This window comes from Rattus norvegicus, chromosome 3 (genome assembly GCF_021556685.1).
Source record: "Rattus norvegicus strain SHRSP/BbbUtx chromosome 3, alternate assembly SHRSP_T2T, whole genome shotgun sequence".
Lineage (NCBI taxonomy): Eukaryota > Metazoa > Chordata > Mammalia > Rodentia > Muridae > Rattus > Rattus norvegicus.
This window is the reverse complement of record NC_141536.1, coordinates 149,052,499-149,072,430: the sequence shown is the minus strand read 5'-3', so window position 1 is coordinate 149,072,430 and position 19,932 is coordinate 149,052,499. Positions and strand designations below refer to the sequence as shown.

General features: G+C 44.9%; 2 long non-coding RNA genes across 5 annotated transcripts in view; both read left to right on the top strand.

The window, feature by feature from the left end:
- Positions 1–654: 654 nt before the first annotated feature.
- Positions 655–19,932, top strand: part of LOC102550999 (uncharacterized) — a 62,102-nt gene continuing 42,824 nt past the window's right edge. Inside the window, exons 1-4 of one of the 4 annotated variants that reach the window (XR_015684765.1) lie at positions 737–995; positions 1,392–1,614; positions 4,142–4,249; positions 5,285–5,438. This is a non-coding gene — a long non-coding RNA (uncharacterized LOC102550999). Of the gene's footprint in view, positions 996–1,391; positions 1,615–4,141; positions 4,250–5,284; positions 5,439–19,932 lie in introns of all 4 variants that reach the window. The other 3 variants (XR_015684764.1, XR_015684762.1, XR_015684763.1) reach the window with 3 other exon arrangements.
- LOC147995788 (uncharacterized) lies at positions 7,071–9,446 on the top strand. The gene is made up of 2 exons (XR_015684768.1): positions 7,071–8,096; positions 8,259–9,446. It is a non-coding gene; the product is annotated as an uncharacterized LOC147995788 (long non-coding RNA).

Sequence of the window (19,932 nt, the reverse complement as noted above, 5' to 3'; positions counted from 1 at the left end):
AGCCGTTTAGAGAGACTCGGGGGAGTCAAATGTCAGCTCTGCCATCTGCTAGTTACGTGACCTTGGGCAACTTCCTTCGCCTCTCTGCACTTTGGTTTCCAGAGCTATAAAAGCAGGGTAATCATAGCACCTACCTCATCGGCTCGTTGCGAGGATTAAACGCGATAATCCACGAGGAGCACTTAGCGCGCTGTCTGGCTCGTGGTCCGGTGCCATGTATGTCAACTATGGGATGAATGTGGGCCTAGCCAGCTTTGGCCACCACCTGTCACCCTGGTGGCGCCCTCAGCACTTGGCACGGGGTAGGCGCTTGCCGCCTGGGCCACTGAAGGAAGGAGCGGTTAGAAATTGACTCAGTGTTTCTGAAAACAGGCTTCAGGCAAACGTGTAGGAGGCGACTCCAGAGGAGGAGGAGGAGGATTTTCGAGAGTTTCCCAACCAACGAGCAAGTAATTGCTTTTTGCACGCTAGTATAAACTTGAAAATATTTCCAGATGGGAAATACCCATTGGATCCACAGGTCACACCCATTTCCAATGGCAGCCTATGCAAGCAGAGACATTCCTGTGCTCACACCTATAGAAGCAGGCCATTCACACGACACGGCACGCAACCCCGAAGGCAGTTTAAAGTCTTAAGCAACCCCACTTCAAAAGAGTCGCTGACTTGAAGCATGCCCCTTTTGAAACGTCCCCGATGCCTCTGCCTCTCACTTTTGGGCTCACTGTGTGTGTTTGATACTTCCGGTTCGCTAACGTCTGTACCTCAGCCGTGGGCCCAGGTGGGAGAGACCACAGAATTCACAGAACACTTAAGAGGTAATAAGAATCTCGCAGTTCAGTGACTCACTCATTCAACATACTCTTAACATTTGGGACTTGGAAAACTGGAAATGATGAATCAAAGAGTCACCTGGAGTCAGACAGAGATCTGAAACTGAATCAGCAGAGGACTTTACTCGCCGAACGGGTACTAAGCCTCGGTGAGAGGACAGGGTGAGTCATAGGGCCGTGATTATCACGAAAGTAGCATTTTTTTTTTTTCTGCCTAATTCCTTCTATGTAGGGAACAGAGCAGAAGGAGTCAGACAGGCTGGTTTCCATGGCCTTGGGGCCGGTCACTTCCTTCTGTGATTCCCATGTTCCTCATTTGAAGCGTGAAGAGAGTCCCCTTGGCCTTAAAAGGCACATCTTCTCCGTTCATTCATTCATTCACTCATTCATAGAAGATGGCGTTTCCTAAGGAATAGATTGCTCTGTATAGCGTCTATCTTTGGGGGGGGGCGTAAAATGGGGTCATTTGGTAGACATATTATTTGCTCAGCAAACATTTACTTGCCTAGCCCTCCCCACTTGGAGAGGGATAGAATTTCCTCACTCTGTTGATATTAGATTTAGCCATGTGACTTGCTGGAGACAGAATACAGGCGGAAGCGGCAGCAGCCAGCTCCGGAGTCGCTGAACCTCCCCTTTCCCACCTCTTGAGCAATTGTCCTTGGCCATGAGAATACCAGATAGCGGGGAGTCCTTCAGCCGGACAAAGAAGGAGCAGACAAGGGAGACAGCTGTGTGTGACCCAAAGCTCGGAGGCCAGCCCGACCCAGCTAACCCACGGGTGAGAAATGAATGTTCACTGTTCACTGTTACGTGTAATGAGTTTCTGGAAGCTTTAAGATTTTTTTTTTTTTTTTTTTTTGTGATTGATGCTTACAGTGGTATGAATTCTACGTATGTATTCAATCAGGGTAATTAGGAAATCCCTTCAAAACTTTTTTTTTTAAATGAGAATATTAAAAATCTTTTCTTCTCCTCCTTTTTGTTCTCCTCTTTCTTATCACGCCCTCCTCCTGCCCCCCCCATGTGTGTGTCTGTCTGTGTCTGTGTCTGTGTGCGCGCGTGCACACACGTGGTTGCTCGCCAGATATCAACCTTGTATTGATATCGATCAGTACTCAGGAGCCCTCCTTTTTGTTTTTATCTTTTAATTCAATTATGTATCTATTATTATCGTGTGTATGTGCATGATGCACCTGTGGGCATGTGTGTACAACTTAGTGGAGTCAATTCTCCTCCCCTTTAAGCTTTCATAGGTTCTGAGGGAGGAATTCAGGTCACCAAGAGTGTACACAAACTCTTTACCAGCGGAGTCCTCTAACAGTATTTAAATATTTGAGCTATTGTTAATTATAGTGACCCTATAGTAATGAGGACGCATTCTTTCCCTCTAACTCCAGTTTTGTGTTTGTTAACCAGTGTTTCCTCTCTCCTTCCCTTCCCCTTGAAGTTGATTTTATGTAATACCGTCGAGATGAAATTAGAACAATGTGAGCCTTTAACTGTTCTGACTGTAGCTTGGATCCTGGGGAAGGAGTTTCTGTTTAGGTGACATTTGACCTGAGATCCGAATGTCAGGTGGCCAACTTGGGGGTAGCATGGGGAGAATTGTTCTAGTCAAAGGGAGGAAATATATATACATCGGCTTCCGAGTTGGGAGTACTCCACCCAGATTTTGGTGGATGAGCAGAAAAGAGGTCTGGGCCCTAGACATCGCTCAGGGACCCCTCACAACCTCAGCTCCAAAGCTGAACTTTTCAGACCTGTTTTTCTTCTTCGCTTCCCTTCTCAGCCAGTGAATGCCACCACCATCTGTCTACTTAACTGCCCAAACTAGAAAGCCAGACCCCCTTTTCTTCCCCCTTTCTCCTCCCCTTCCTTCAACCCCGCATCATCTGTCTTCAAGTTTTACCAACACAGCTCAGCCCTTCTTTTCTATTTAACCAGAATTGAAAGCATTGGCCTTTGTTGCTTGCCCTCAACAAGAACCAGGCCTGGCCACCCTGGCCTTTGAGCCTTTGTTTGCCTTTGGTGATTGGTAGTTGTTTCGTTTGTTGTCCGGTTTTTGTTTTTTTTTTTTTTTGTTTGTTTGTTTTTTTTCTTTTTTTAAACCCTGTGCAGCCCTGGCTGTCTTGGAACTTGCTCTGTAGACCAGGCTGGCCTCAAAACTCATAGAGAGATTCACCTGCCTCTGCCTCCCTGATGCCTAGCTACTGGCCTTTTGTTGTTGTTTTAAAGATTTAACTATTTTTATGTGTATGAGTACACTGCAGACACAGACACCATCTGAAGAGGGCATCTGATCGCGTTACAGATGGTTGTGAGCCACCACGTGGTTCCTGGGATTTGAACTCAGGACCTCTGAAGAGCAGTCAGTGCTCCTCTGAGCCATCTCTCCAGCCCTACTGTTTTATTTTTTTAAAGAAAGGGTCTTTCATACTTTAGGCTGGCCTCAAACTAGGGATGTAGCTGAGGGTGGTCTAGAATCCTTGATCTTCCTGGTAGAGTCCACCCAAGGGCTAGGATTATAGACATGTGCCTTCTTCTAACCAGTGGGCTTTAACCAATTGTCCTTACTTACTGGGTGGGTCCAGACCGGTAGGTACATCCACACCATGTTAACAACAAGAACTTTTTGGCAATAAAAAGGGGAGTTGGGGGACTGAAGGAATGGCTCCATGGTTAAGACCACTTGCTGCTCTTTCAGAGGACCTGAGTTCGAGTCCTAGCATCCTCATCAGGGAACTCTCAACAATTTCCTAACTCCAGCTCCAGGGGATCTGACACCCTCTTCTGGCCCCCACATTCACATGCATTCATGTACAATTACATACATGCAGGTAGAAATAGGTCTTAAAATAAACTAAGAACCAGACTTGGTGGTGAACATCTTTAATCCCAGCTCATAAGAAGTAGAGAGGCAGGCAGATCTTGGCAAGTTTGAAGCCAGCCTGGTCTACAGAGTGAGTTCTAGGACAGCCACGGCTGTTACACAAAGAAACTCTGTCTTAAAACAGCAACCAAAAGAAGGTGGGTGTGGTGGTACATGCCTTTAATTCCAGCACTTGGAGCGTGGATCTCTGTGAGCTTGAGGCCAGCCTGGTCTACAGAGTTAGTTCTAGGCCACCCAGAGCTCCACAGAGACTTTGTCTCAAAAAACAAAAAAACAAACAAACAAATAAATAAAATGGATTTTTATCCCCTTTCAGTGGGCAGAGCATCAGAAATTGTAACCAATCCAGAATCTGTAATTGATACTTTAACTTTCAATGTAACATTTTGATTTGTTTCTTTCTTTCTTTTTGCAGTGCTGAGATTGAATTTAGGGGCCTTGCACGTCTGGTCAATCACTCCAGGACTGATCTCCATCCCTGTCTCTGGTTCTTGTAGTTCGCCGGTCTCACTGAGAAGCACAGGTTAGCCTGGATTCTCTCTTGCAGCTTTCTGAGTCACTGAGATTAAATCCCCAACCCCAAGAAACTGATTTTTAAAAAGTATATATTTTGGGGGTTGGGGATTTAGCTCAATGGTAGAGCGCTTGCCTAGCAAGCCCAAGGCCCTGGGTTCGGTCCCCAACTCCGAAAAAAGAAAAAGAAAAAATATGTTTTTATTTATTTTCATTGTGTATGTGTATACACGTACAGGTGTGCCATAACATACAGAGGTCAGGGAAAAAGTCATAGGATTCAATTATTTTCTTCACCCATTTGGGTCCTAGAAATTGATCTCAGGTGATTCAGCTTGGTGGCAAACAGCTTCACCCAATGTGCTATATTGCTGGCCCCAAACCTGTTTTTTTTTTTTTTTAAAGATTTATTTATTTATTATATATAAGTACACTGCAACTGTCTTCAGATACACCAGAAGAGGGCATCGGATCTCTTTACAGATGGTTGTGAGCCACCATGTGGTTGCTGGGAATTGAACTCATGACCTCTGGAGGAGCAGTCGGGTGCTCTTAACCGCTGAGCCATCTCGCCAGCCCCCAAACCTGTTTTTCAATGATACCATTAGTTTCGTTTGCTTTATCTTATGATATCTATAAAACGATATTATTAATGATATGATGGCTGAGGACATTTCATGGTTAGAAACACTTTTTTGTTCTTGCCTTTTGGGTATACTCTGGTGGGAATATATATAATCAAGTCACTCTGCTTAAAAGTAATTTGAAATAATTCCTCTGTAAACACTTCCACCATCAATTTAATGGTACTTTGCTTCATTTTGCTTTCAAGTTCTAGGGATTACTTAAAATTCAATTTTGCTTTTAATAATTATATGGAACATTTACATTATCCCATAGCCCAGTCTAAAAAAAGGACACTGGAGTCAGTCAAGCTTCTCTACCTGATTTCTCCACACAAATCTCTCCTTCTCTCATGAGAAATTTTATTTCTTTAAAGAGATGTATTTTTACTTATACATATGTGTGTGTCATCCATGCACAGGTATCCAAGAGTCTAGGTGAGAGTCTGTTGGATCCCCTGGAACGGAAGTTACTGATAGTTGTGAGCCGCCATGTGGATGCTGGGAATCAAACTAGGGACCTCTGAAAGAGCAGCAAGAACTCTATCACTGAGCCATCTCTCCAGCCCCAAATAAGTAAATCTCTGTGTGTGTGTGTGTGTGTGTGTGTGTGTGTGAGAGAGAGAGAGAGAGAGAGAGAGAGAGAGAGAGAGAGAGAGAGAAATATATTTTCTGTTAGGGCTTTTCCACCTGCTATACTTTTCTGTCTCAGTTTCTCAAAATCAGAAGGCATAACAAAGCATGCATCCCTGTATGTTGACGAGACTAACTGGGCTAGTGGGGTTAAAGTGCTACCTAGGAATATAAGGGATGTTTAATAAATATTAGCTGTCTTTCTTACACCTACTGGGGGCAGGGGGTATAGAGGCCTATGAGCAGGTGGGACCAGTTGAGTCAAGTGGTGTGGGCCTCTGAGGAGTGGTGTGCCTTGCTCCTCTGCCCCTATGGGGGTGGTAGGAATCCTGTAACCCAGAGACAAGATGGACTCAGAGACGAAAGCATGGATCAGAACTAGATACCAGCACAGTGGCCTCCGAGGTCACACATAACCTCCTTTCCCAAGAACATGGGTGTTAGCCACATACCTGAAACTCCTGAGACTCAGATGAACTCGGGAATAAGGAAGGGGAAGCTCCCACAGGACTGTGGTTAAACCTTCATTTATTTAGAGTACATGTTTACCACAGGACAGCTTGGGCCCAGGAGATAGAAATTATATCTAATCATGGTGTGTGTGTGGGTGGGGGGTGATCTTATTTTATTTTGAGACAGTGGGTTAGGGAGCCCAGGCTGGTGTTAAACTGACTGTGTAGCCAAAGATAACCTTGAGGGCTGGAGAGATGGCTTAGTGGTTAAGAGCACTGACTGCTCTTCCTGAGGTCCTGAGTTCAAATCCCAGCAACCACATGGTGGCTCACAACCATCTCTAATGGGATCGGATGCCCTCTACTGGTGTGTCTGAAGACAGCTACAATGTACTCACATAAATAAAATAAATTTAAAAAAACAATTAAAAAAAAGATAACCTTGCGCTTCTGATCTTCTTTTTTTTTTGTTCTTTTTTTCGGAGCTGGGGACGGAACCCAGGGCCTTGCGCTTCCTAGGCAAGCGCTCTACCACTGAGCTAAATCCCCAACCCCACTTCTGATCTTCTTGACTCTGGTCTCTGAGTGCCGGGATTACAGGCATGTACTACCATGCCTTTTTATGTTGTGCTAGGGATCAAACCCTAGGATTCATGCATGCTAGTTAAGTACTGTACCAACTGAGTGACATTCTTAGCCCCGAAAGGTATCTTACACATTTGTCTTTATGAGTGGTGCCTCTGAAAGTCGAACCCACCACAACATTCTTTAATGGCACAGTAAGAGATGAGGCCTCGGGCTGGAGAGATGGCTCAGCGGTTAAGAGCACTGACTGCCCTCCCAGAGGTCCTGAGTTCGATTCCCAGCAACCACATGGTGGCTCACAACCATCTGCAATAGGATGCTCTCTTCTGAAGACACCTACAGTGTACTCACATATAAATAAAATAAATAAAACTTTAAAATAAAAATTAAAAAAGAAAAAAAGAGATGAGGTCTCTGTGTGAGACAAAGGAAGGTCAGGGAAGGAATACAGTAAGCTTTGCTTACTCTCTCTCTCTCTCTCTCTCTCTCTCTCTCTCTCTCTCTCTGTGTGTGTGTGTGTGTGTGTGTCTATGTCTAGGACTGTCCAGTTTAATATGAAGCTGAGAACTCTGTGTGGCTCCTGGCTGCCATATTGGAAAATCCATCTCTAGACACTCACGCCATTGCAGAAAGATCTGTTGGATAGTACTGTTCTACTCTAGTGAGACAGCACACTCGGGAGTGTTGATTGATGTGCCTGGGGTGGTATCGGTATCGTGTAGTACTGCTTTTGAAGGCCTGCCTGAGTGGTCCCATCTCTGTGGTCCATAAAATAAGTCTGGAAAGATCCTCTGAGGGTCTCTGTCTTCAGCTGCCTGTGTCTGTATGGCTGTCCAAGTCTGTCAGGCTCTTTGTCCCTTCTCCTGTCTCTAAGAAACACTTGCCTGCAGTTTTGGCTTGTCCGTCCTCATTCTTCCGTCATGTCCCATCTCTTCCCCAAGTGTCTTTCTCCTGATCCCAGAAAGCCTCAGGTTGGCTGATCGCTTTGTTCCCCATCATCCATTGCCTAGGCTTGATGGAGGGAGTTGGGACCGTGCCTGGAGGTGAAGACCAGAAAGGGCAGCCCAAGTTGGTTCCTACTGAATTGCTGCTGGATTATTTTTCTGTTTTCCTGAGCCAGGTCCTTGGGCCTATCAAACGGTGACATGGAAGCCTGCCCCTTCATTTTATTATGCTATTTAAAGGGAAACGGAACTGCCCAGGTGCCCGGCCCATTAGCTAGGCTACCAACACTGTCTACCCTCCAACGGAGACCCTTAGCTCTCCGTTCCATTCAGGGGCCCATGCCCACCCCACCAAGGCTTCCTCCAGCATCGGAAGGAACAATTGCAATTGTTCTTTGAAATTGATGCCCCAGACCCAGAGGAAGTCCCCACCCATCTCTATTGTGCAAGGATGGTGTAACTACTGTGTTGTTGTTGTCCGAGTTTCACTCAACAGATGTGGTGTGCTCTGAGGGAATATAGGCTCTACAAGATGATCGAAGCCCCTGCTTCTTTCTTGTCCATCCTAGAGGACAACAGAAAGGAAAGGGGACTCAGGCGGGCAGAACTGTGTGGGCAAGGTGAGTGTCTAAATCAGATGACCTTTGTGGACCCCATAGCTACCCCTGTTCTCTGGGGACTGAATCTCAGCTCCCTACCAGCGAGCTCTGCTGCCCCCCAAAATTCAGTTGCTGGTATTGCTCCGTATTTCTCTGAGCTGAGACCTCTGACCTTCACTTCAGGACAAGGTAGATTTGGACGGCTGTGGAGAGTGAGCGCTGGCGACAGTTGAGCAGTTTGTCAAGTGGAGACACCAAGTGGTCAGACTCTGGAACAGCAATGGCCAAGCTGAACTGTGGAGCAAGGTGGCAGCTACTGTCTGAGCCCTGATCCAGATATAGTTGACTATTGCTTCTGAAGCTACAAGAAACCTTGTCTTGACTGAGTCCTGACCCAGTTGCTGATGGAATTCTAACCATAGTCTAGGCAGAGAGAGAGTCTGTCTTCCTAAACAGTATGTTCTTCCTTCCTTCCTTCCTTTCTTCCTTTCTTTCTTTCTTTCTTTCTTTCTATCTTTCTTTCTTTCTTTTTTGAGACAATGTTTCTCTGTATAACCCTGGCTTTCCTCCCTGGCTTTCCTGGAACTCACTTTGCAGACCAGGCTATCCTTGAACTCAGAGAGCAACCTGTCTCTGTCAAGAGCTGGGAAATTCTGTCTTCCTAATCCTGCGACCCTTTAATGTATACAGTTCCTCATGTTGTTGTGACCTCCAACACTATTTTCATTGCTACTTCATGACTGTAATTTGGCTACTGTTATGAATTATAATGTACATATCTGATATGCAAGATATCTGATATCTTGAAAGGGTCATTTGACCCTCAAAAGGACCTCAGCTTAACAAGTTGAGGGCCAACGGTGAGGATATATGTATGACATATACCACCACACCTGGCATCATATTTTATTTTATATATTAATTTGCTTGTTTGAGATAGGGTCTAGGCTGGCCTTGAACTTATGATCCTCTAACCTCAGCTTCCCAACTAGTAAAATTATAGTTGTGTACCAACATACCTGGCTAACAGCTTTTATTTCAAAATCTGTAATGTTGGAGCTGGAGAGATGACTCAGTGCTTAAGGGGATTGGTTGTTCTTCAAGAGGACCCAAGTTAGGTTGGGGATTTAGCTCAGTGGTAGAGCGCTTGGCTAGCAAGCACAAGGCCCTGGGTTCAGTCCCCAGCTCCAAAAAAAAAAAAAGAAAAAAAAAAAAAAGACGACCCAAGTTCAATTCCCAGCACCCACATAGCAGCTCACACCTCTCTGTAATACCTGTTACAGAGGATCAGACACCTTCATAAGACACCCATACAGTAATATACACACACTAATGTTCACAAAATACAAATAAATTATTAAAAATCTGTAATGTGTCTGCTATCACTCTTTTTTTTTCTTTTCTTTTTTTCGGAGCTGAGGACCGAACCCAGGGCCTTGCGGTTGCTAGGCAAGCACTCTACCGCTGAGCCAAATCCCCAACCCCGTCTGCTATCACTCTTTAAATCATTATTTTCATTTATATTTTTTCATACAGTGTATTTTGATCATATTCTTTCTTCTCCCTTAGCTCCTCCAATATCCTCCCCACCTCGTTACCCACACAACTCCAGGTTGTGGTAGAGCGCTTGCCTAGCAAGCACAAAGCCCTGGGTTCGGTCCCCAGCTCTGAAAAAAAAGAAAAGAAAAAAAAAGAAAGAAAGAAAGAAAGACTCCTACAAAAAATGAAAATCAAAACAACCAAACCAATGAGACCAAGAAAAAAAAAATACCAAACCAAAATAAATAGTACACAAAAAGTGAAGTTAAAAACAAAACAAAAGGTCCAGATATTACAGACAGTTGTGTTGGCCAACAACTTCTGGGCATGGGGCCTGCCCTAGAATGTGGTTGATATACCTAGTGTCGCTCCACTGGAAAAAAAAAACCAAACAAACAAACTGATTTTTTTCCCCAGCAAGTAGAGACATTGTATCCACTTTCCCAGGTGCAATGGTCTCTGTTTGTTCACGTGGGCCTTTGTCCTGTTGTGTCTGGTTTCCTTGGAGTTAACTACCACCTTTGGCTCCTTAAGTTTTTCCACTAGACCCCTGAGCTTCAAGGGAGGAGTTTGGTAAAGACATTCCATTTAGGGCTGAGTGGCCCCTCTCTTCACATTGTCCAGGGGTGGGTCTCATTGTTAATCATCAAGCAGAGACTGCTCTGATAAGTGTAGAGCCAGCAGTGGTAGAGTGCTTGCCTAGCAAGCGCAAGGCCCTGGGTTCCGTCCCCAGCTCCGAAAAAAAGGAAAAGAAAAAAAAAAAAAAAAAGCGTAGAGCCAGGATCTGATCTCTTGGCTTTCTGTTTGACTTCTCGAGTTTTTCATTTCAAGTTTTGTTTCAGTTTTGCTTCTCTTTAGTGATTCTACTTCTTTATTAAATTCTGGTTTCATATCTTGAATTCTTTCCATTACTGCATTCAACTGTTTAGGTTTTCATGGTCTTTATTGAGCATTTATTGATATCCTCTCTAAGGTGCTTGAACAAATGAATAATTGCTATTTGGAAGTTTCTATTATGTACTTCAACTAAACTGGTTTTCCCAGGACATATTACAACAGGGCGTCTGGCTTCTGGAGGAGTCACAAATGTCTTGATTCTTCATGTTTGTGTTTTGTACTGGGGTCTAGGTATCTGAAGTCACTAGATTTGTGGTTTTTCCTTCGTTGGGTGGGTGTTCCAGTCATTAGTTGTCATTGCCCAATCTGGGTCCCAGCCAAATGTGGCAGCTGTGGAGTCCCTGGTAGAGAGCAGTTCTGCAGGTTGGTGGGAGTCACAAAGGAATGTAGATGGGCTAGAAGAAATGGCTGGGTCCCAGCCAAGTGTGGAGGGTGTGGGGTCCCTGGCAAAGAGTGATTCTGGGCCTCAGCCAAGTGTGGCAGCTGTGGGTTCCTGGTAGAGAGCTGTTCTGCGTGTTTGTGGAATGTTACAAAAGATGGGATAAAAGGAATGACTGAAAGGGGCAATGGGAAAGAATTAGGGGCACCCTGGATTATGAGTCCAAGCCCAAAGGCTATGGGGCTGGACTCGGAGGAGGAGCCCCTGGTATCACTTTCATAAACAAGAATTTTTATAAAGCACCCACGTAACTGACACACATTGCCCACATCCCAGAAGACTTCTCAGGCTCCCTTATTTTAGTTACTTATCTTTTTGTTGTGGCAGAAATGCAGGACAAAAAAAGAGGTAAGAGAGGAAGGATTTCTTTTGGCTCATGGTTTGAGGGGATACGGTCTATTAGAGCCGGGGAAAGCAGGACAGTGTGGTACGCAGTTGGGACTTCTTACTTGGGCACGTCTTGGCTGAGCAGGAAACGGAGAGGGATGCTGGGGCCCATCTAGGCTTTTCCTTTTCTCTCTTAGTCTGTGTGGGTGTCGAGTGTATGGCATGATGCGGTCGGCGCACAGGGTGCGCCATCTGTCTTCAGTCATGGGAAGTGAACTCAGGGTCATCTCACAAGTGTGACTCCTTCAGTAGTGGGTTGTGAGTTTACATGGACTCTGCGTGGGGTTCTAAAATGGAATGTGGGGCTGGGAAACTTTTGGCAAAAGTATTTTGGGACTTGCAAACCAAACTGCTACTCAAAACCAAATGCACAGTGATTCGATGCTTCCTGGCAGTGCTCCTCCATGTTGCATTGTGTGGCTTCAGTGTAGTCTTTTCTCTGAACACAACATGGGACAGTGCTTTGCATGCTGGAATCATGAAATGCTAGCCAGAGTTGCCTGAAACACATCAGCTCAGAGACTACTGCTTATTCTGTGTTATAAATTTCAGTGTCTTTTTTTTTATAGCACATGCAAAATTTTCTGCTTTAATAGAAACATAATTATTTAATTGTGAGAAACAAGGGCCTTTAATATTTTCTTATTGTCATGCCTCGGAATATTAGCTATCAAATTAATATTTCTTTGTTTATCACTATTTTTCTATTTTATTTTATGTGTATGAGTGTTTTGTTAGCATGTATGTCTATGCATTATGTGTGAGCCTGGTACTAAGGGAGGCAAGAGGGCATTAGATGCCCTGGGACTGGAGTTACAGATGATTGTGAACAGCCATGTGAGTGCTTGGAATCAGCTCTGAAAAGCAGCAAATGCTCCTGCCCCCAAATTAGCATAACTTGGTATGATATTGTGTCAGAGCATTTACAATTGCTGTTTTATGTGCTTGGCTCTAGTTTCATTAAAAAATTGCTAAATGAATTTTGGTTTGGGATTGGGAGATAATTTCTAGCAATATCTGGAATAGTACAAAGGCAACCTTGTATGAAGTGGTGTTCTTAGCATTGGTGATTACAAAATCAAATTATCAATGACTCTGAAAAATGTTAACTATGCTCTGTGTTCTGCCATGTCCAATATTTGGCCAATGGAAAGACAGCTCAGTGGATAAAACCAATGGTTTACAGGCCTGATGACATGAGTTCAGTTCCTGGATCCTGTAGTGGAAGGAGAGAACCAACTTTCAAAAGTTGTCCTTTGACCTCCACATGTGCGTCATGGCACTTGAACACACATATGCATATACAATAATAATAAATATTAAAATAAGTATGATGGTTTGTATATGCTTAGCCCAGGGAGTGGCACTTTTAGAAGGTGTGGCCTTGTTGGAATAGGTGTGTCACTGTGGGTGTGGCTTAAGACCTTCATCCTAGCTACCAGGAAGCCAATATTCTGTCAGCACCCTTCAGATGAAGATGTAGAACTCTCAGCTCCTCCTGCACCATGCCTGCCTGGATGCTGCCATGTTCCTGGCTTGATGATAGTGGACTGAACCTCTGGACCTGTAAGCCAGCCCCAACTAAATGTTGTCTTTACAAGAGTTGCCTTGGTCATGGTGTCTGTTCACAGTAGTAAAACCCTAAGACAGAAAGATAAATATAAATAAATAATATAATTTTGAAATATTAAAACCAAATATTCAGTCAAAATTTAATTCTTTATGCAGAAATAAATGTGTCTATCCCATTAGTATGCAAATTTGCTTTTCTCTTTAAGAAATAATAAAATTGGGGGGCCAGAGAGATGGCCCAGTGGTTAAGAGCACTGGCTGCTCTCACTGAGGACTCTGGTTCAATACCCAGCACTTACATGGAAGCTTACGGTTTATAATTCCAGTTCCAGCACATTAAACATCTTACTCTGAACCTCTGGGACACCAAGCTCATACACGGTATACTTGAATGTATTTGGGCAAAACACTTGTACATTAAAAAAAAATCTTATAAAGCCCAGATCAGAGATTTTGCTCAGTGTGAGGGCCACATTCATCATGTAACTACTTTTGAGAAACCTACATCTGTATCTGCCATGCTTAACCTTGGAGAACTTACCAGGGTTTCACTGGTTGGACCACAGCATTGTATTGCAGGGTTTTATTGAGGGGAGTTAAGGGAAACAGGCCAGGAGGTTGACTGCTCAGTCTTGATGAGGACCACACTTGCTCATTCTGCACATGAGGGCTCGGAGACCTCAGAAGCCCTTGTCTTCCTGATAGGGATAGACATGTTCCTACAGAATGACTTTCTTCTAGCCAGCTTTCATGTTTTATTTTCTTTTTGACAATGACTGTTAGGAAGCTCATTCATACGAGTGGCCTATGATTTCTAAGTGGCCTGGGATTCTGTGACTGTGTCTGTGATTGAACTGACCTCACTCCTGACTGCTTTTAGCTTTCTTTATGAATTTCCCCCTTTCTTTTTTTTTTAATTTTTTTTAAAGATTTATTTACTTATTAGTACACTGTAGCTGTCTTCAGACACACCAGTAGAAGGCATCTGATTACAGATGGTTGTGAGCCACCATGTGGTTGCTGGGATTTGAACTCAGGACTTCTGGAAGAGCAGCTAGTGCTCTTAACCACTGAGCCATCTCTCCAGCCCTCCCCCTTTCTTTATAATTTTCTTCACTTTTTAAAGCTAAAAACAATTCCTTTTCTTTTAAAAATTTATTATCATTTCTTGAGGTGACCACTTCCGGAACACAGAGATTAGGGTATCCAAACGGCCTTGGAGAATGGGTATGAGGTCACCTCAGTGTGTGCAGAGCAGAGAAGAGCTGGCCGTTCCAGTTCACAGGTGTCATCCTTCTGTGATCACCTAGGATGGTCTACAGCCACCTCTGTCCCTGGCATGACCTCCTCATACCAGTGATGAATGGACTCAGCTGTGATCTTGGTATTTGACCCACATCCCCCTTTAACCTGTGATTGATGACCACTTGCTATGCACATATCTCCTTAGAACAGAGGCAACGATCAACCTGTCCTTTAAAAGGGGAGATTTATGACTGTTAGCTAAAATAAGTGTTTTTACAGAGGGATAATTGGCTGCTGGGGTGACAGTCACACCACAGCTGGTGAGACACTCGAGCTGGTGAGATGCCTGTTCCCTCCTTCCTTCATGGTCTTCATGGTGGGGGCGTTGAGGTCCATAGCCAGAAGTCAGGGCAAATGGCAGTTGTCACCCTGAAGGACACATGCTTTTTCTTTGAATCTGTTTTGTGCATTCTTTTCAGCTGGAAGGTAGCCCCAAATAATGGTCTCAAATGCGTTGTTTCTTTGGATCATGTCAGAAAGTGAAGAGATGGTCTCTATACTTCTCTTTGTCTCTGTCTCTTTGTCTCTGTCTCTCTCTTTCAGTCCAGGCTGGTCTTGAACTCCTGATCCTCCTGCCTCTGCCTCCCAAGTGCTAGAATGCCAGGAGTGTGCCACCATGCATGACCTATGCAATGAGTGGACTAGAACCCAGGGTCACAAAGCACGCCAGGTAGATTAGTCACGTTTCTTCTTGTGACAAAAATACCCAATGTGAAGCACCTTCAGGGAGAAAGCATTCACTCTGCCTCACACTTTGTGGTGGTTTGTATATTCCTGGCCCAGAGAATGGCAGTATTAGAAGACGTGACCCTGTAGAAGTAGGCGTGGCCTTGTTGGAGGAAGTGTGTCACTGTGGGTATGGGCTTTAAGGCCCTCATCCTAGCAGCCTTTAGATGAAGATGTAGACCCCTCAGCTCCTCCTGCACCATGCCTGCCTGGATGCTGCCATGTTCCCACCTTGATGATAATGGACTGAACCTCCGAACCTATAAGCCAGACCCAATTAAATGTTGTCCTTATAAGAATTGCCTTGGTCATGGTATCTGTTGACAGCAGTAAAACCCTAAGACACGGTTCTATCTGTCAAAGTGGCCAGGAAGCAGAGAGAGAGAGAGAGAGAGAGAGAGAGAGAGAGAGAGAGAGAGAGAGAGAGAGAAAGACACAGAGAGAAAGAGACAGGGAGAGAAACAGAGAAAGATAGAGAGAGGCAGAGAGAGAACAGGAAGTGGGGAAGTAGGGAAGTGGGGAGGGCTTTCGAACCTTAAGGCCTGCCCCACTGATCCACTTTTTTGAGAAGGCTCCACTTCTCAAAGTTTCCACCTCCTCTCCACACAGCACCACCAACTGGCAAACGAGTGTTTTAAACACATGAATCTATGAGGCACGTTTTAAAAAGAAGACCATATTTCTTTATTTATTGGGTTGGGTATGTGGAGGTTAGAGGACAACCTGTAGAAAACAGTTCTCTTCTTCCATCGTGCGGGTCCTGGGGATTGAACTCAGGTCAAGGCAAGCCCCTTTATCTGCTGAGCCATTTCGCTAGCCTAAGGCATTTTGTAGTCAAACTAAGACACTTTGTAACTACTCTGGCAGCTAAGCTGTGTCTCCAGCCCAAGAAATGGTCTTCCCAGTTCCATGGGATGAGGTCTATCATGCCCTGGATTCCTTGTCTGTGGAACTTAGAATTGATTTCTTCCCTTGGCTCTTGGCTCATACAGCAGGTAAACACTGAGACCACAGAGAAGTGATCCCAATACCCTGTTCAGACACTGCAAGGACCCAAGAGATGGACCACACTGGGGACATTGTATTAGTTACTTTGGTGTTACTGTGACAGAATTCCAGTCACAACGACCTGAGGGAAGAAGGAAGATTTTTGTTTGTTTGTTGTTTTTATTTTTGCTCATAGTCATGGGCTTCAGACCCTCATAATGGGGAAGATCCAGTAGAGTGTCCCATCATGGTGGACCAAGAAGCTGGGAACGGACAAAAACAAGGGCTGGGCTGGGCCATGACTTCTACCAACCCATGTTTTAAAGACTTCACAGCTGTCTAACACGACTGACTGCCAGGGGACAAGCATTCAAGACCGGAGCCAGAGGAGGCATTTAGGAGTGCTTCCAGCAGTTTCTTTGAATGAGAAACAAGTTTGTTGCCCTCATTGTGTCACAAGTTACATTTTTGCCATTCCTACTTTTCTTCAGTTAGTGTTTCCGAGAGCTACCTGAGTCCTGGAACAAAGTGGGCATGAGTGAATGATAATTTATTTTATTATGTTTTAAATGTACATTGGTGTTCTGCCTGCATGTATGTCTGTGTGAGAGTGTCAGATCCCCTAGAACTGGAATTACAGACAGTTGTGAACTGCTGTGTGGGTTCTGGGAATCGAATCTCAGGGTCCTTTGGAAGAGTAGCCAGTGATCTTAACCTCTGATCCATATCTCTATCACCAAATTGATCTTTCTTTCTCTTTCTTTCTTTCTTTCTTTCTTTCTATCTTTCTTTCTTAAAAAAAAAAAACAGAATGTTGATAGGAATAGAGACATAAAACTGTAATCCTTGCACTTGAGAGGTCGAGGCTAGAAGATTGTGAAGTTAGGGTCAGCCTGGGCTACCCAGCGAGGCATGTGTGACCAAAAGAAAAAGAAATGCCCAAAAGCCCATTGCCTGGATACACCCCTTCTGTAAGCTCCTCTCTAGTCCTGACATAATACTAAAGTGCTATATTTTCTCCCTCTGAGCTCCTGTTGTAGAGGGAAAGAGAGTGTGATTTAAAGTATGAATTGATATCAAGACCCTAAATGGGATCAAAATAATTTATTAAATTCATACATTCGCTCGGTTGGTCAACCAATGCATATTCTGTTCCCGCTTTCTTCCAAGGCTGAGTGTCAAGCGCTGGGGCACCAGGAGATAAAACGGTTCAGCTGGGGCTGCAGCCTGGAGTGCAGTTGGCACAGGTTATCCTCTACTGGCGTCAGCTCCTCTGTGCCTCTACCCGGAAGGGTGTTGAGGCCGGTCTGTCAAACTGACTTCTCAGTTTCAGGCGGAGAGACCCTTTCTCAGGCCCCTCCACCTCTCTAAGGGACAGAATAATCAGGGAGGTGCTGAGAACCAGAAGCGAAACTTGAGGACAATCTTGTGAACTCGTGCACTGTCATCTCTGGAGCCCGAGACAATGCGAGTTCAGCTGCTTTCAGAGCACTCCGAGGCTCTGAACAGCGGATGGGACCTGGGCCCCCACAGTTGCTTTGCCCAGCTGGACAGCAAGACCAGCAAATGATCTTTTATGCCCCCCACCCCCCACATAGAGCAGGTGGCCAGGAAGCCGGGCTAGTTTCACTCAGAGAGTCAGCAACTGCGCACTGAACCAGCAGATAACCTCATTCACGTGGGGCTGGGCCCCGCCCCGCAGCTTAGCTGTTGTGTGGCCCTAGGCAAACTTCTGTCACCTCTGAGTTTTCCTTAGTCATCTATCAGGAGAGGCCAGGAACACCTTGTGGGGGGTCTGGTAGGTGAGTCAGCTCTGTTTCCCTCATTTTCTGACCTGGATCGGGGCTTCTTAAGGCTTGCTACTTGTAACCTCCTTTTAAACCAAGACTTTTTAAGAGCCTCTGTATATAGGTATATTAAAATAGACCCGAGAGTCAAACATCTACCAGAACTACATCATGAAGACATTTATTTTAAAACAATCCTTTGGTGGACCTATGATTTTTACCATTACTTAAGGTAAAAACAGATTTACATACAGCAGGAATGGATGTACCTAGCCTTTTTTTTTTTTTTTTTTTTTTTTTTTCCCCCTTTTCTCGGAAAGATCTCAATCTTGGGTTGGCTTTTGTACATGAAAAACATGGGGACTTGATCCCTTAAAACTCAAGGGGGGAAAAAAAACCTGGCATGCCAAGCAATATGGCTCTTGCCTTTAACCCAAGCAGGGAGGCAGAGGCAGGCAGATGGATCACTGAGTTTGAGGCCAGCATTGTCTAGAGTTCCAGGACAGCCAGAGCCACACAGAGACCCTCTTAATAAAAAAACAGACCGACCCCCCCTCCCAAATCTCATAAAAAAAGCTGGGTATGGGGGTGCCTTCTTGTAATGCCAGTGCCAGGGAGTCGAAGGCAGGTGGACCCCTGGGGCTCCCTGACCAGCCAGTCTAGCCTTCTTAGCAAGCCCCAGGTCCCAGCCAAACCCTGGGGTCTCAAACATCTCACATGAGTCAATCACCAGAGGTAAACAGTGCCTGGGGGGAGAATACTCAGGGATGTCCTCCGGCCTTCTGCTCTATTTCCTTATACCTCCACGAGTGCAAACCTGGGCACCCTCCAATCAGCTCTTGAATGCATATTTGATACCTTAGGGCATCTCCAGCGTTACTCAGAGTTGATGTTTTTGTTTTGCAGTTGTCAATTGCACGAGAAGCATGTGTCACATAAATAAACACATGGTGCAAAATGTCCAAAGCATTTTTTGAGCCATTCCAGAAATTATTGTGAATTCTGTCCTAATCCCTATACCAACTTATTTTAACCATTTATGGTGCGTGTGTGTGTGGGGCGGGGAGGTGTTTGTTTGTCCCACAAATCTCAGTGTGAGAGCTCACGAGCCTGTACTTATGTAGAGGCCAGAGCAGGGCATTGAGCGTCTTCTCTGTTGTCCCCTTACTGGGTTGAGTAGGGGTCTCTGACTCTCAGAGATCCGACTGCCTCTGCCTCCTGAGTGCTGGGATTAAAGGCCTGTGCCACCGACATCCCACATGGTGCTCCAGTTTTTGTTGTCTTTTTTTTTTTTTTTTTTTTTTTCCCCCCCGGAGCTGGGGACCGAACCCAGGGCCTTGCGCTCGCTAGGCAAGCGCTCTACCGCTGAGCTAAATCCCCAACCCGTTGTTGTTGTTTTTTAATAAAGATTTATTTATTTGTTTGTTTGTTTTATATAAGTAGCTGTCTTCAGACACACCAGAAGAGGGCATCATATCCCATTACAGATGGCTGTGGACCACCATGTGGTTGCTGGGAATTGAACTCATGACCTCTGGAAGAGCAGTCAGTGGTCTTAACTGCTGAGCCATCTCTCCAGCCCAGTGCTTCATTTTTTTTTTTTTTTTTTGGAGCTGGGGACCGAACCCAGGGCCTTGTGCTTGCTAGGCAAGCGCTCTACCACTGAGCTAAATCCCCAACCCCCAGTGCTCCATTTTTTATGTGGGTATTGGAGAGTCATGTATGTCTGCGTGCCATGTGCATGCCTGGTCCACTTGGAAGCCAGAAGAAAGACCTGGATCTCCTGGAACTGGAGTTACAGATGATTAGATCTGCCACATGAATGCTGGGAACCCAACCTGGGTCTTCTTGGAGTAACCACTGAGCCATCTCTTTTTTTTTTTTTTTTTTTATAAATTTATTTTTTAAGATTTTATTTTATTGTATATGAGTACACTGTAACTGCCTTCAGATGCACCAGAAGAGGGCATCAGATCTCATTACAGATGGTTGTAAGCCACCATGTGGTTGCTGGGATTTGAACTCAGGACCTCAGGAAGAGCAGTCGGTGCTCTTAACCACTGAGCCATCTCTCCAGCCCCCTGAGCCATCTCTTCAGCGGAAATGAATAGCAGTTTTTATAATCAAACTTTTGGTCAGGTGTGGCACCGTACATAACTTTAATCCCAGCACTCTGGAAGCAGAGGCAGGCAGATCTCGGGAGTCTGAGTCCAGCCTG